The sequence below is a fragment of the Taurulus bubalis genome, assembly GCF_910589615.1.
Source record: "Taurulus bubalis genome assembly, chromosome: 5".
Lineage (NCBI taxonomy): Eukaryota > Metazoa > Chordata > Actinopteri > Perciformes > Cottidae > Taurulus > Taurulus bubalis.
The window spans coordinates 30,128,273-30,143,804 of NC_136593.1; positions in this window are offsets into that span (position 1 = coordinate 30,128,273).

Genomic DNA, 15,532 nt, shown 5'->3' on the forward strand with positions numbered 1-15,532 from the left:
TCAACCACTGTGCCGCGGCACACCAGTGTGCCGTGAGAGATCGTCAGGTGTGCCGTAGGAAAATGTCCAATTTCACTTAATTGGTCCAAATAAATACTATTTAGTTGCCGCAAATGATTTTCCATTGTTGAGCGTCTGAGCTGCAATATAGTGTCTGGCAGAGTAATATAGAACAGGTCTACACCTTGTTCAGTATTAAACAGACTAAACGGCCGTATGTTGTTGATCATATCTACACACAGCTTGTCATTTCTGGGTCGCGTCTACAACTCTTCTGTGTCTGCATGCGCTGCACACAGAGAGCGAGAGAGCAGCGAGCTGCTTTTCACAATGGGATTTGCTGCTGCAGCTTTCACTATTTTAAGCGATGAGCTCTCACTTTTAAAGCCCAACAGTTCATGTGTTTGCAGGTCAAGACAAACATCAACAGCCTGCAGCCTGGAGCTCCACAAATGACGTTTCTGACTTCGCATATCGAGAGGCTCTGGAAATATCCTTCAAAAGCCCGAAAAACACATAGCAGTAACAAACACCGTGTTTCCTTTAAGTCAGTATTCATCAAACTGGGGAGGTATTTATTGCAGGTGGGGCGCAAGAGGAAATGCTGATTTTAAATGTTCACCGTCCGCCGTTAACAGGTTACGCTGCGCATGCGCGAGTCGCCGATTCTTGTCATTTCTTGACAAGCCGATCTTTATGAGATCTCCGTGAAGTCGGCTTTCTGCTGCTGTGTCTCTCAACATGGAGCATGAACTGAGAGTCGTATCAAATCTACAACCTCGTTTATGAAAGAGTTGTAGAGGAAAGCAGCTCACTGCTCCACTAATACTGATACAACGTGATGCTCACACATCTGCACTCATTCTGTGTTGTTTTGCAAAAAAACAGCTTATTGTTTTCCACAATACGCTATTTAGTAGTAACTAAATATTAGTTCTTTTTTGCATAACTTTATTTTCATTTTTCTAACAAAGTGATCTGGTTTACACTGAATACTCTTCCATGCCAGTAGGTAGTGCAATAATTACCTACAATATGCTGTATTATGTTACAGTGGGACATTAATAATAATTACCTACAATATGCTGTATTATGCTACAATGGGACATTAATAATAATTACCTACAATATGCTGTATTATGTTACAATGGGACATTAATAATAATTACCTACCATATATGCTGTATTATGTTACAATGGGACAATAATAATAATTACCTACAATATGCTGTATTATGTTACAATGGGACATTAATAATAATAATTACCTACAATATGCTGTATTATGCTACAATGGGACATTAATAATAATTACCTACAATATGCTGTATTATGCTACAATGTGACATTTTGTAACTTTTTGGGTTGTTGGTGTGCCGCAGGATTTTTTTATTGTAGAAAATGTGCCGCGGCTCAAAAAAGGTTGAGAAACACTGTCCTAAAGATCCAACCAGTCAAGTTGCTGGTGTGCAAGATAATTAGCTCATGAATTCTGAAGTGTGTGATGTCACAGTGACCTTTGACCACCAAAATTAAATCAGTTTATCCTTGAGTCCAAGTAGAGTTTTGTGCCGGATGTAATGATATTCCCTCAAGGCGTTCACGAGGATGAGACGGATGGAGGGTCACAGTGACTGAGCTCTGACATTTCACCCCCAAAATGTTAGCAATTTATTCTTGCATCATGTGGATGTGTGTGCCAAATGTAATTCAATTCAATTCAGTTCATTTTATATAGCCCAACATCACAAATACAAGTTTGCCTCGGAGGGCTTTACAGTCTGTAACATAACATCCTGTCCCGGGACCTCACATCGGATCAGGAACAACTCCCCAATAAAGAGAGTAAAAAAACTTTCACAGGGAAAACAGGAAGAACCTTCATATAGCAACAGAGGAGGATCCCTCTCCTGGATGGATAGAAGCAATAGATGTCATGTGGCCAGAATGAGCAACGTAACAGAGTTACAGCACATTACATGAATGTGACAGAAATTATTCATATAATGAGTGGTTTACTGTAACAAGTTTCTGTAGTTTTCACAGTAATATTACTGTAATCTGGCCATATACTTACTGTAGAACTCCTATACAGCATGTTGCTGTAGATCTGCAATGCATGAGTTTCTCTTTTTTCAGCAATACACCATAATCCGTTTCAACATTATTTTCAACACAGTTAGGTTTAGCTATCACGCAGACAGAGGGGGAAAACAACGTTGTTATACCACCGTTTACACAAAGATGACAGTAACTATAACGTCGTATGCCGATGGACAGACGCTTGCTTCTCTCGACACAATTTTGGAGCAAGAGCTACAACATTTCTGACCAGAGTCCACTTCAACTTCAGCAACAGCGAGGTAACAAAGCTCATTATTGTTCCTTCATATTTCCTTTTTGCCAGCATTTTGCAAATGTACATTAATTACAGACAAACAGTCTTCTCAAGTAAAGTCACCGTGTAACGCTACGTGACTTTAAGAGGGAAGAGACACTTTCCTGCACTAGTAAGCTAACGTTAGTGTTACTAATATTACCAAAATATAGTATTTGCTCATTCAATTGTGATATAAATCATTTGGCTTCATATAGTTGATAAATGGTAGAAGTTTAGTGTAACTTGTAAATTAATTGGAATCGTTTATGTGTGACGCTGTTGTCGTCGTGTGTGTTGCTGCTCGTTAGCTAAGGCTAGCTCCATGAGGAAGTTTTGACTCTTTTCTCTCTTGCTAGCTACCGTGCGGCACAACGTGACGTGGTAACGTTACTGAGCAACACTGAAGCTGAACCACAACGTTGTGAGTGAACCAGAACGCCACGACAGGTCACACAGCACAAACTGTAAGACTTTTACACACACAACATTTTCTGAGCTAACGCTACATGGCAGGGCAGACTGCAACAGCTGGTATAACGTTGATCAATTGTTGCTAGCTTAACCCTGCTGTCGTGTTCGGGTCTAATCTGACCGATATACAACTTTAATCAATCATAAATATTGTGTTTTACATCGGATTGCCTCAAGACCTTATGATATCCTCCACACTAGACATTTAAACACACACACACACACACACACACACACACACACACACACACACACACACATTTCAAACTTCAAACCATCAGGTGTTTGTTATGGAACCGTCTCTGTCCTGCTCCATGTGCCCGTCCCCCCACTGAACCACACCTTCCAGACTAAACAATGCTTATCTTCTCACTTTCCCCCTAAATACACCGGGAACATCAAAGTTAGGGTTTATTTCATGTTTCTCCTAGTAAATACGGTACTATTGTCTGTTTATTTTGTGTTGCAAGAAACCTCAACCGGGCTGATGTTGAGGCCCAGGTGTCCCTGCTGAGCCTCAAGGCTCATCATGTTGGTGAGATCCCAGTACCAGACAAACACCACACAGGCTGACATCGTCATAGTAAAAAACATACTGTGGTATTTCTAATGGGAATCAGTAACCAATGTCTCTGTCCTTCCACTGCAGGGAAGAGGACTCCAGTTCATGAAGAGACTCCTGTTCATGAAGAGACTCAGTTCATGAAGAGACTCAGTTCAGGATGAGACTCAGTTCATGAAGAGACTCAGTTCATGAAGAGACTCAGTTCATGAAGAGACTCAGTTTATGAAGAGACTCCAGTTCATGAAGATACTCCAGTTCATGAAGAGACTCAGTTCATGAAGAGACTCAGTTCATGAAGAGACTCATTTCATGAAGAGACTCATTTCATGAAGAGACTCAGTTCATGAAGAGACTCCAGTTCATGAAGAGACTCCAGTTCATGTAGAGACTCAGTTCATGAAGAGACTCCAGTTCATGTAGAGACTCAATTCATGAAGAGACTCCAGTTCATGTAGAGACTCAGTTCATGAAGAGACTCAATTCATGAAGAGACTCAGTTCATGAAGAGACTCAGTTCATGAAGAGACTCAGTTCATGAAGAGACTCAATTCATGAAGAGACTCAATTCATGAAGAGACTCAGTTCATGAAGAGACTCAGTTCATGAAGAGACTCAATTCATGAAGAGACTCAGTTCATGAAGAGACTCAATTCATGAAGAGACTCCAGTTCATGAAGAGACTCAGTTCATGAAGAGACTCAATTCATGAAGAGACTCAATTCATGTAGAGACTCAGTTCATGAAGAGACTCAGTTCATGAAGAGACTCATTTCATGAAGAGACTCATTTCATGTAGAGACTCCAGTTCATGAAGAGACTCCAGTTCATGGAGAAGACGACCGTCCAGGGAGAGGATTCATTTCAATACAATAACAATAAAGTCAGCCATGGATATTTTGTTGTTTGAAATTGCACTTTTTCTCGTTCAAATTGTTTTTTTACATTTCCCCCCTGACCTGAATATTGTATTGCTTCCTTGGTGGTTGCATTTTAGTGTTTACTGTCAAATTACTTTAATTAAAACATGTTTAAATTGTCATAGTAACTTGAAGAAAGAGGAACATTTAAAATGTTGTATGTTCAAGAATACCATGAACAAGTGTTGTTGCTTACAAAACCTTTTTTTTAATAACTATTGTAATAACAATGACGGTACTGTGATTATTACTGTAGAAATGACTAGTCAATGTGTATTTTACAGTAAGCATACTGTAGAATATACTACAGCTACTCACTTGCTAATTGCTGCCAGCAAGTTACTGTAAATTACCAGTGTTGGGGTAGTCACTCAGAAAAAGTAACTAGTTACAAGTTACTAGTTACTTCTGAAAATTGTAACTAGATTACTTTACAAGTTACTGCATTTGAAAAGTAACTTCACTACTAGTTACTTTACTTTCCATTTTTTTAAGCAAATGTCCAAATTAACCGCAAAGATACCTGGACAAACATCATGGCCCTTTCATCACTTTATGTTCAATAAAGGGCATCTCTTAGCCTTTCCACATAGTGTATTGTAAACATGTAAAACTAAATGGCATAAAACTCAGCCATTAACTTGAACGAACATTAACCCTGTTCACACTGTCTGACCAAAGAACTATGCCTCACTTTAAAATCCACAAACAACAGGATCCAAGAGGCTGTGTGTGGTGGGGACATTCAGGTCAAACAGCAGAACACATTGAAAACAGGCTTTTGGAAACATGAGACCCCACTAAACCAAATGGGGGCCGACTCCTAAGAACAAAACCAGCTTGTTATAGGAAGCATTGTAGTGGTTTAAGAAAAATAGAAAATAAATGGCACTTTTTCCCATAAAATAGAAACAGAAATGCACTTAACCCAGAAAATAGAAACTGAAAATGCAATTAAATAAACAGAAAATCCACTTCATCTTTGCTTAAATAAACAGAAAGTGCACTATATCCTATGAAGTTTATCATTTTTCTCTATTCTTCAAAATAGAGATTGTATCGCATGAGTAAAAGTCTCTCTAATCTTTTACCCGACAGCCTGTTCCTCCTTGGGGTCAGAACAATACTGCCCAGGCTGAAAGCCTTTCTAGTGTTGTAACTTGTTTTATTACATGATTTACTCTTATTGTGAAGAGCATGTAAACAGGAAGTGCTTTTACTTTGAAGGCAGACAGTACAATGATACGTGCTTGTTGACGCTAACTAATGTTGATGTTACTGTGGAAAATATATACATGTCTGGTGCAAGAGCGCGTTCTCAATGCTTTAACAGTTGTAATACTGCAGTTCACCAGTAGAGGGAGTCCGTTCATACAGACGTGTCTTGTCCTCACTAGAAGCTCCACGTCATTACAGACAGGTGCACTTGATGGTATTGAGTGTTGTATTGCTTTGCAATATCCTTCATCCTAGGGAACCTGGAGAGAACCTCCCAGTTGGATCCGGGCTCTCCGTCTCCGTCTCCTCCATTCCCCGCTTCCCTCCTTCTACGCACCAGCAGCTGCGTCACTCAGATCACTCGGATGGAGTTCTGTGATTGGCTGTTCATCAGGAAGTGTCGTGTGACTCGCGCGCCGCTAAAAGAGAACTTTTCGGACTGGTACAAATGTCTTGAGTAACGTAGGAACGCGCGTTACTGAGGTCTAGTAAAGTAGTGTAGTTACCAATATTTTGAGTGTATTGCGTTCCTTTACTTCGTTACCTATAAAAGTAATTACGTTACTGTAATCCGTTACTTTGTAACTCGTTACCCCCAACACTGTAAATTACTTAGTAATCTTGTTACAGTGTAGGCATGGACCACGATCCAGATAACCACGATCCATGAAGCAGGAGGGAGAGGGGGGGCAGGGCCATGGCAGGAGGCAGGAGACAGGAGACAGGAGGTATGAGACAGGAGACAGGAGACAGGAGGTATGAGACAGGAGACAGGAGGTAGGAGACAGGAGACAGGAGGTAGGAGACAGGAGACAGGATGTAGGAGGTAGGAGACAGGAGGTAGGAGGTAGGAGACAGGAGACAGGATGTAGGAGGTAGGAGACAGGAGGTAGGAGGTAGGAGACAGGAGGTAGGAGACAGGAGGCAGGACCGGCTCCAGACACAGCCACCATCCATGTAATAGAAATTCCTTCAAGGCATTCCAGAGATATCTTGTTCACAAGAATGGAACGCATACTGTATTAATACTTGGCAATATGATCCCATGAAGTATTCTATAAATTATTTATTGGCAGGCTATTAATCATTCTGTACACATTATATCTGTTGTACTTCTATTGTACATCTATTGTACTTCTGTCCATCCGGATAGAGGATCCTCCTCTGTTGATCTCCCTGAGCTTTCGCCATTTTTCTCCCCTTAAATGGGTTTTGGGGGAGTTGTTCCTGTTCTGGTGTGAGGGTCAAAGGTCAGAGGGTGTCTTATATGTACAGATTGTAAAGCCTCTGAGGGGAATTTGTAATTTGTGATTTTGGCCTGTCCAAAATAAAGCCCACAGCAATAGTTACTTGCATACACTGCAAACATTTAAATCTAAGTAAGATGATATATCTCAAATCAAGGCGCATGTTTTTTGACTGACAAGATATTTCTTCTTATCAGGCAGTTTTCATGTTAGAGCATTTCACTTGTTTCAAGCATTTTAATCCTTAATTATCTTAATACGGTATTAAAACTTGTTTTTGAAACAAGAATTGCCGTAATCATAAGGCTGTTTGATCAACACTGACAAGTACAAAACTGCTTTGTCAAAGTCAGAATTTCTTATTTCAAGCTTCCCATCCTTTCCATCTCTTTACAAATTAAAAACAGATAACAACTCAATGGAATTAATTGTTTTATTGTCAATCTCAAAACACAGCAATTATGAATTCCTGGACAAAATACAGAACACAGTGGTATATAATAGACATATCTGGGGAACACACTACGAGTCATTTGAACTGTTGTGCAATTCTATTATATCCCCAAGATGATATTTTAGTTGTACGTACGTTTGGCTCTTCCTGCTGATTGTGTAATAAGAGGTATAATCAACCAGCTTTTCAGCATCCACTAACTCAGTGGCCTGTGCAAGGTGTGGCACCTCAACTTGATAAGCCATGACGTTTCTATCAAAGCATACAGTTTGAAATGGTTGATATTCCAAACAATAAAGCCTAGAATCAACCAGAAATATGTTTTTCACCAGTCCAAATTCTGGCATATTATCATTCAGTACTTTGGCAAAGATCATGGACTTCAGAGTTATGTATTTATTACCATTTATTACAAGCTACTTGACTGATACAGCGTGATTTACTTCATTGAAACCTAGGAAGTCTCTCAATTTTCCACATAAATACTGGAGATCTTTAACCTCAGATACAGGTCCCATTTCCCTTTCATTTGAAATAATTGGGTGCGTTAAAGGGTCAACGTTTTGGCAGCTTTCATATATTTGGTTCTGATTAATCAGAGACTTACAAATATTTGTAAAATTGAGCTTAGTAGCCCATTGTTTAAATAAACAATGTTTAGACTCGAATCGCATACACATATGTCTGACCATTGGACCCATTGATTTTATCTGTGATGGCAAATGTATCATATAATGCTGTTTAGGTGTAACATTGCGGTCTGGAAAAAGCTCCTTCCAAAGCTTCAAATGATTTTCAATTAGTAACTTCAATCTACACACAGTTGCTATGGAAATAAGAGGCGCAAACACTATCTGCACAATCTCTATTAGCTTAATTATTAATTGCACATATGCATTGACTTCCAAACTCTCCAAAACAAATGGCAATACCCTTAACAGGACAATCATTTGCCCAGATGACTGCTTAAGTTTACGTCACTTGACATTAATGTAGTACCAGAAATTGGGGATGGCCGATCTCTAACATCTAGAGGAGAATAAGGGAAACCAAGAATAGCAGAATTCACTGAGTCAAGATCTATCTGTCCCGATTGAACAAGATGATTCAAAACACATTTAATTTCCAATGGGGCTATGCCTTCCAGAATTACATGCATAATGTCTTGCGGAGTTTGTTGTATAATATCAAAGGCTGGGAATTCAACTAACTTGCTCCTTCGATTGATCCCGTATGTTGTTCTCAGGCTGTTGCGAACCAAGTCTGTGTTTGCCTTTTCTATTTCATCACACTGTCTGATATGTTTCTCCAATGTCCTTTTAGTAGATTCATCCTCATTGAAGTGTGACTGCATATCCTCAAAAGAACACTCACAATGCCTGCACTTACTGTAGGCAAAGCCCACACCCTCTTTGAACCCCGCTAGTTCATGCTGTGCCAGGGTATCGCCACAGAGAGAGACCATAGCACCATATATCGTTTTCTCTCCGTTAATAGTTTGCATTTTAACCCCACTGTACAAGGCATCCAAGTCATCTTTGATTCTATCCAATATTACATCTACACCAGATTGGCGTAGGTCTGCTGATCTAGCCATGGCAAGTAGCCTAATAGCAGCCAGTTTAGACCTGCATTTTGGATTACTATTTCCTAGTGTGTAATATACCATTAACAACTTGTTTTTTGATGCAAAGGATCCTAGTGGATTACAGATCTCTATTTCTTCCGTGTACAGAACAATCTGCAATGCATTTGGTTTCTCTGAAAATAAGGGATGTGATTTTATAAGAGCAACATCAACAATGTCATGAAAAAAACCTTCCCTGCACCTCTGGGGTCCCGTTTCAATCATAGATAAAATCCTTTGGTGTGATAATAACTGTTCTAGACTTTTAACTAATGGTACATAATGAAACAGTTTGTCTTTAATTAAGAAGTCTTTTGATCCTCCATGTTTCTTTCTGCATATGGTTCGAGCAATTGGAATTTCCTCTGCGTCCAAACAGCTAAACTGCTTCTTGATAACACTGTTCTGTCGAAATGTTGTTGCAACGCTAGCAAAAGGGTCAATTAAATTGACAAATATATCCATTGCATCTTTTTCAAATTGACCTGATGTGCTCCCTGAATGCTTCTTTATCACTCCCTCCATCTGCTTCCTGAGGTTGTCCAATAGTGATGACTGATACTGCTGTACCCCAGCGTCAGCCCCTGGTAGGGTCTCCCAAGGCAAACAGGTCTCGGGGGAGAGCCCAGACTAAGAGCGGTTCAAAAAACCCTGATGATGTACGGCCCACGGAATGACACTACCTCGCCCGGACAAGGGAAACCGGGGCTCCTTGGTGGCAAGGCGCCAGGGGTGGATGAGATCCGCTCTGAGATGCTGAAAGCACTGGACATTGTTGGGCTGTCTTGGTTGACACGCCTTTTCAGTGTCGCATGGGGGTCGGGAACAGTGCCCATGGACTGGCAGACCGGGGTGGTGGTTCCCATCTTCAAGAAGGGGGACCGGAGAGTGTGCTCAAACTATCGTGGCATCACACTGCTCAGCCTCCCGGGAAAAGCTTATGCCAGGGTGCTGGAAGGGAGGCTCCGACCGCTTGTCGAACCTCAGATTCAAGACGAGCAGTGCGGATTCCGTCCCGGTCGTGGAACAGTGGACCAGCTCTTTACCCTCACAAGACTACTGGAGGGGTCCTGGGAGTTTGCCCAACCAGTCTACATGTGCTTTGTGGACTTGGAGAAGGCTTTCGACCGGGTCCCTCGGGGGTTTTTGTGGGGGGTGCTGCGGGAGTATGGGGTGCCGGACCCGTTGGCACGGGCTATCCGGTCTTTGTACGCCTGCAGTAGGAGCTGTGTTCGTATCCTCGGTAATAAGTCAGACACGTTCCCGGTGGGTGTTGGCCTCCACCAGGGCTGCCCTTTATCACCGGTCCTGTTCGTGACCTTCATGGACAGGATATCTAGGCGCAGCCAGGGGGCGGAGAGGATCCGGTTCGGGAGTCTCGGCCTCTCTGCTGTTCGCGGATGATGTGGTCCTGTTTGCCTCCTCGGATTGTGACCTCCAGCATTCACTGGGGCGTTTTGCAGCCGAGTGTGAAGCGGCAGGGATGAGAGTTAGCGCCTCCAAATCTGAGGCCATGGTGCTCTGCCGGAAACCGGTGGATTGCTCCCTCCAGGTGGGGACAAACTGCCTACCCCAAGCGAAGGAGTTCAAGTATCTCGGGGTCTTGTTCACGAGTGAGGGTAAGGTGGAGCGGGAGATCGACAGACGGATCGGTGCGGCTGCAGCTGTAAAACAGGCGCTGTACCGGTCCGTCCTGGTGAAGAGGAGCTGAGCCGGAAGGCGAAGCTCTCCATTTACTGGTCGGTCTATGTTCCAACCCTCACCTATGGTCACGAACTCTGGGTCGTGACCGAAAGAACGAGATCTCGAATACAAGCGGCCGAAATGAGCTTCCTCCGCAGGGTGGCCGGGCTCACCCTTAGAGATAGGGTAAGGAGCTCGGACATCAGGAGGGAGCTTGGAGTCGAGTCGCTGCTCCTTCGTGTCGAAAGGAGTCAGCTGAGGTGGTTCAGCATCTAGTCAGGATGCCTCCTGGACGCCTCCCATTAGAGGTTTTCCAGGCACGTCCAACTGGTAGGAGACCCCGGGGAAGACCGAGGACACGCTGGAGGGATTATATCTCCCGGCTGGCCTTGGAACGCCTCAGGATCCCCCAGAATGAGCTGGAAAGTGTTGCGGGTGAGAGGGAAGCCTGGGTCGGCCTGATGAACCTGCTGCCACCGCGACCCGACCCCGGATAAGCGGCTGATAATGGATGGATGTATATATATATATATATACACAGTATATGATCAAATAAAATAGAAAACTTAAACCAAAAAATAATGTAATTTCTAGATGCCCTGCAGCCTGCTATTATTAATAATCATACAGGTATTATTAGACCAGAAATATATGGAGGTATTTGCAACAGCAGGCCAAGCGTCATAATGATGACAGCTCAGTTTTAATTGAAAAAAAAGTTACTTTTATTTGTTAGATTGCTTATTTCAAGATTAACATGAAAACAGTATTTTTTCTTTATTTTGTTTAAGTAACTTAGCTAACAAGCACAATGGATTTCATAAAACTATGGTGACACCAACCATGTAACAATCCTAGCTAGCTACGGTACTTACTTGTTGTGGCAGTACTTGGCTTTCCTCCAGTGGATGATCACCTGCCTGGATGCAGTCACCTGGTCTGGTGCCTTCAAGAAGGTGTTGCGAGTGTCTTCTCTTCACATGGTGGTAGAAGGAGTTGTCCACTCGATATTCCTCAGCGCATCCGTCAATACCACAGAGCAACCTGAAATAAGGGGGGGCTGTGGGGGGGCTGTGAATCTTCTTTTTTATATAACCTTATATACCATAATAAGGTCTATGTAAATAACCTGTATATGGAGGTGTATGATTAAATATACATATTCATTTATAAACGTGACTCAGTTAATACTATTCTCAATATTTAAAATATGTGTTATATTTATTTCACCCCTCTTTACGAAATGGTACCTTCCCACGGGAAAGCGCGAAGAGGGTCCGTTGAGAGCGCGTGCAGCTTGCACAAGTGTAGCTTGTACTGTGGTGGCTAGCTTTTCTCCCTTTGTAACTTTAAGTCATCAAGATCAACAACGCCATGGAGGAAGATGAAATGGATGCTACATATCCGGGCATGGATAATGTAGCAACCGCAGTATCTAAAGGTAATGTTAATTTGTTAATGCATGTCTACCTCTTCTTAGCAAGCTAACATTTATTTTATTGGGAAGTTGGCTAACGAATTAGCATGCTGATTTGAGCTAACTAACGTTAGCTATTAACTAGTTCGCTATTATGTTAGTTAAGTTAATGTTGACTGTAAGCAGTTAAATGCAGGAACGGCCATTCGTTTAAAACATTAAACTTTGGTTAATACTGTTGTATTGCAAGAAACAGTGTTAAAGTGCAAATGAGCAATTCATTACTGACAGTCTGTTATTTAACTTAAGCTTCACATCCTTCCCGCCCCTTCTGTTGATGCAACGTTAGCGTGAATGCTTAAAATACATTTGGGTTTCACTGTTTAACGTCACGTCAACATTGATGATCTAACTAGACCTACTTAAGTCTACTTTTTGTGTTCAGGTTAACAGGCTTGGTACATTAAAAAAACATTCCTGTATTACCTGAAAAGGGCAGACAAACGGTACGCTAACGTCTCATAACCTGTACAGTAACTTAGATGATACACTTAGGCTTGTAAGGTGCTTCTCTGCCACCACCATCATCTTGCAGCAGGTTCTGACCAATTAAAATGTGACTTTTAAGCTGCTTTTGGATGTTATTAAATAGAGATATTTGTATTGTTCTCCATTATACAGCCCTAAGTAATTTCCTTAGTGCTTTTAATTTCACTAGTACAAAACTAAGATAACTTACTCTGCACAATCCTACTGATGTACTGGATATACACAATGTATACGGAAGTCACTTTGGATAAAAGCGTCAGCTAAATAATAATAGTAATGTAATATACAATTTGTAATATACGATTGGCAAAATAATAACTTGACACTTTGCATCTATAAACTATATATTGCTAATTACTGAAGTATTTACCATGTGGTTAAATGTGTTTTTCAGCTGCTAATATAGGCACTGACATGCTGTACAGCCTTTCCAAGGAAGACTTGCGTGACTTCTTTCCTGGACCAGAGCACTTTTTCAGAAGGAGAAGCATTTGGAGTGTTACTCATGATGAAAATGAGGTAATGTTTGATTTTAACATTTTGGAGACATTTAACCAAGCAGTGTTTCCTGTTATCAAGGAAGCATTTGCTGGCCATTGTTCCTTTTATCTAAAGATTTGGGGTTTTCTTTTGTCGTTTGGTTGTTGTTACAGTGTTGTGTTCTTTGCCTTAAAATTACAATTAAATAATGTATGTCTTATACAGGGTCAGGAAGCAGACCGGTGTAGATCAGGCACCTCCTCTGGGATCTGTGATTTCAGCCCCATTCCCACCCCTCCAAGTCCCTTCTCCACCACCCCTGTCCCTGCTCCAAACCCAAGAGACCGACATGGTGCCAGCTGAATTGTACAGCTTATCAGCCCACAGTATGTTGTATACACAGACACAGAGTTGGAGCAATCAAGAAGCACCTTTTTTGAAAAACAGCGTGCTGGAGAAGAAGGAGGCCATATTCTTTCCAAAGATCTTCGCTGTCGACTAATCAGGAATACAGTAACAAGCATGATTTCAATTAAGAGAGCAGCAGCGGATGACTTCAACTATCCAGGCAGCCGTGAACTCACTGTAATGGCAAAGCGTCTAGTAGAGTACTACCCAATGCTGCGGGACAGATCTGCAACCAGTGGAGCTGAGTGTGTAAGTTGCTACTCAGGTATTCAATATGGGTTTCAAAAAGTAACACTGTTAAATAGCTAGCAGACAAAATGCAAACAGTTGACACTCAAAATTGGAGGGATGTGCTTCATCCTGATAAATCAGAGCAAAATTCAGATTTAATTTTGTTGAATGCAATGCATTCACAATCTGTTGCGTGTCTGTTTCTTGTCAGGAATCTGTGAAGAAGCAGCTTTTGAAAAGCTTCCAGAATGTGACAACTCCCAAAAAGAAGCAGGGAGCGACTCCTTCAAGAAAGCGGACACGGAGACTTAGTTTTCAGAGCAGCAAGGAGACGTACACTGATGACACTGATGAGTCCACCTCCTCGACTTTGATCTTGGAGAGATCCCCACAATTGAGATGCAGCACCCCAGAGGTTGAACAGGTGGATGGTAAGTACATACATTGAAATAATTTAGTAAAAGGTTGTTTGTGTGTTAATGTCCCAGCCAAACTGTAATGGCAGAAATATAAACTGTTGTATTCATTTCAGCCTATGTTTTTTATGTTAATTTGTTGGGTTTATGTTTTCTAGCATCAGAAACTACTGACAGCCTACAGAACCAGGTGAGACATTATAAAACTCTACAGGACATGTACAAAACCAAGGCCAAACCCAATAAGGAAGATGTTTCCCAGCTCCTGGACCTTGAATTCCAAGCAAGATGGGTGTTCATTGACAGTGATGTTATCAAGGAGCAGGACAGGCATACCAGGATTTTTATACAGCTTATACAGGATCCTACAGCAATAAACACCATGTTGCAGCTGCTTTGCAGCATATTATCCCACAGGAAAGGTTTTCAATCTCACCAACAAATGTGTCTAACTGTGATGAACTTTTTTTTTTTAAACAGAACATCAACTTTCTTTGAAAGTCTTACAACAGGAAGAGTGGGGCAAAGGGACTCACTCACTGAATGACTTCCACTCACCCATCGCTTTTTTGTAGTGAGAGGTCAAATCCTGCTCATGAATTGAATCTTGAAGTACCTCTGTCTGCAGTACTGACAGTAGTGTAGAAATGCACTCGGGGTAGGTCATGTGCAGGGCATAGTAATATGCCATGACGTAGAGAAGTCCCTCATTAAGACTGTCCATGGTGAAGGTGGTCAGGTGTTTTTCCGATGGCGATCACGCAGTTGTCCTCAGAAACGAGCAGAACCGGAGAAGACAGGGGTCGCTGCTGCATGAAACCACTAGGATCCTCAGAAGTCTAGATGACACAAATAAAGCAAGAAGATTAGAAAAAACATTGCAAGTAACATAAACTTAAGACCTGGACTAGGACATTAGTGAAATCATATTGTACTTTGAAACACACAGTCACAGTAACCCCTCAGCATTAAGCACACTGCAAATGCTGAATGCACAGCTAGTTCCAATGATGTTAGTACGACATTAAGGACACTATGGAAAACACTTCCCCTTTGGAGCTTTTGAAATGATAAAAGTTTATCTCAAACTAACTAAACCTAATATAAAATGTATGTAACATATATTATGAAATGTTTCAGTAAGTCTGTAAATCTCACCGCTAGGACATGGACAAGAGCCTCGCTGCTTGAGCCCAGTTTCTTCGGTGGCAAAGTGCTGCACTCAAAATCTGAGACTCAAATTCCATGTTCAGCAAATGAGTTACCGCAGCTTTGTTTGGCTTTTTGGACTTGTACATTTCTTGGAGGGTCTTGTAGTGTCTTGCTTGGATTTTCTGGCTGTCCATGATGTCAACTGAACAAGCTGAAGACATTACAGGAATGTTATGGTGGAAAGGGGACATGAGATTTCCAAACTAACAAGTAAAACTGACAAATTAAATGTAATACAATACATACATTCTTCATCA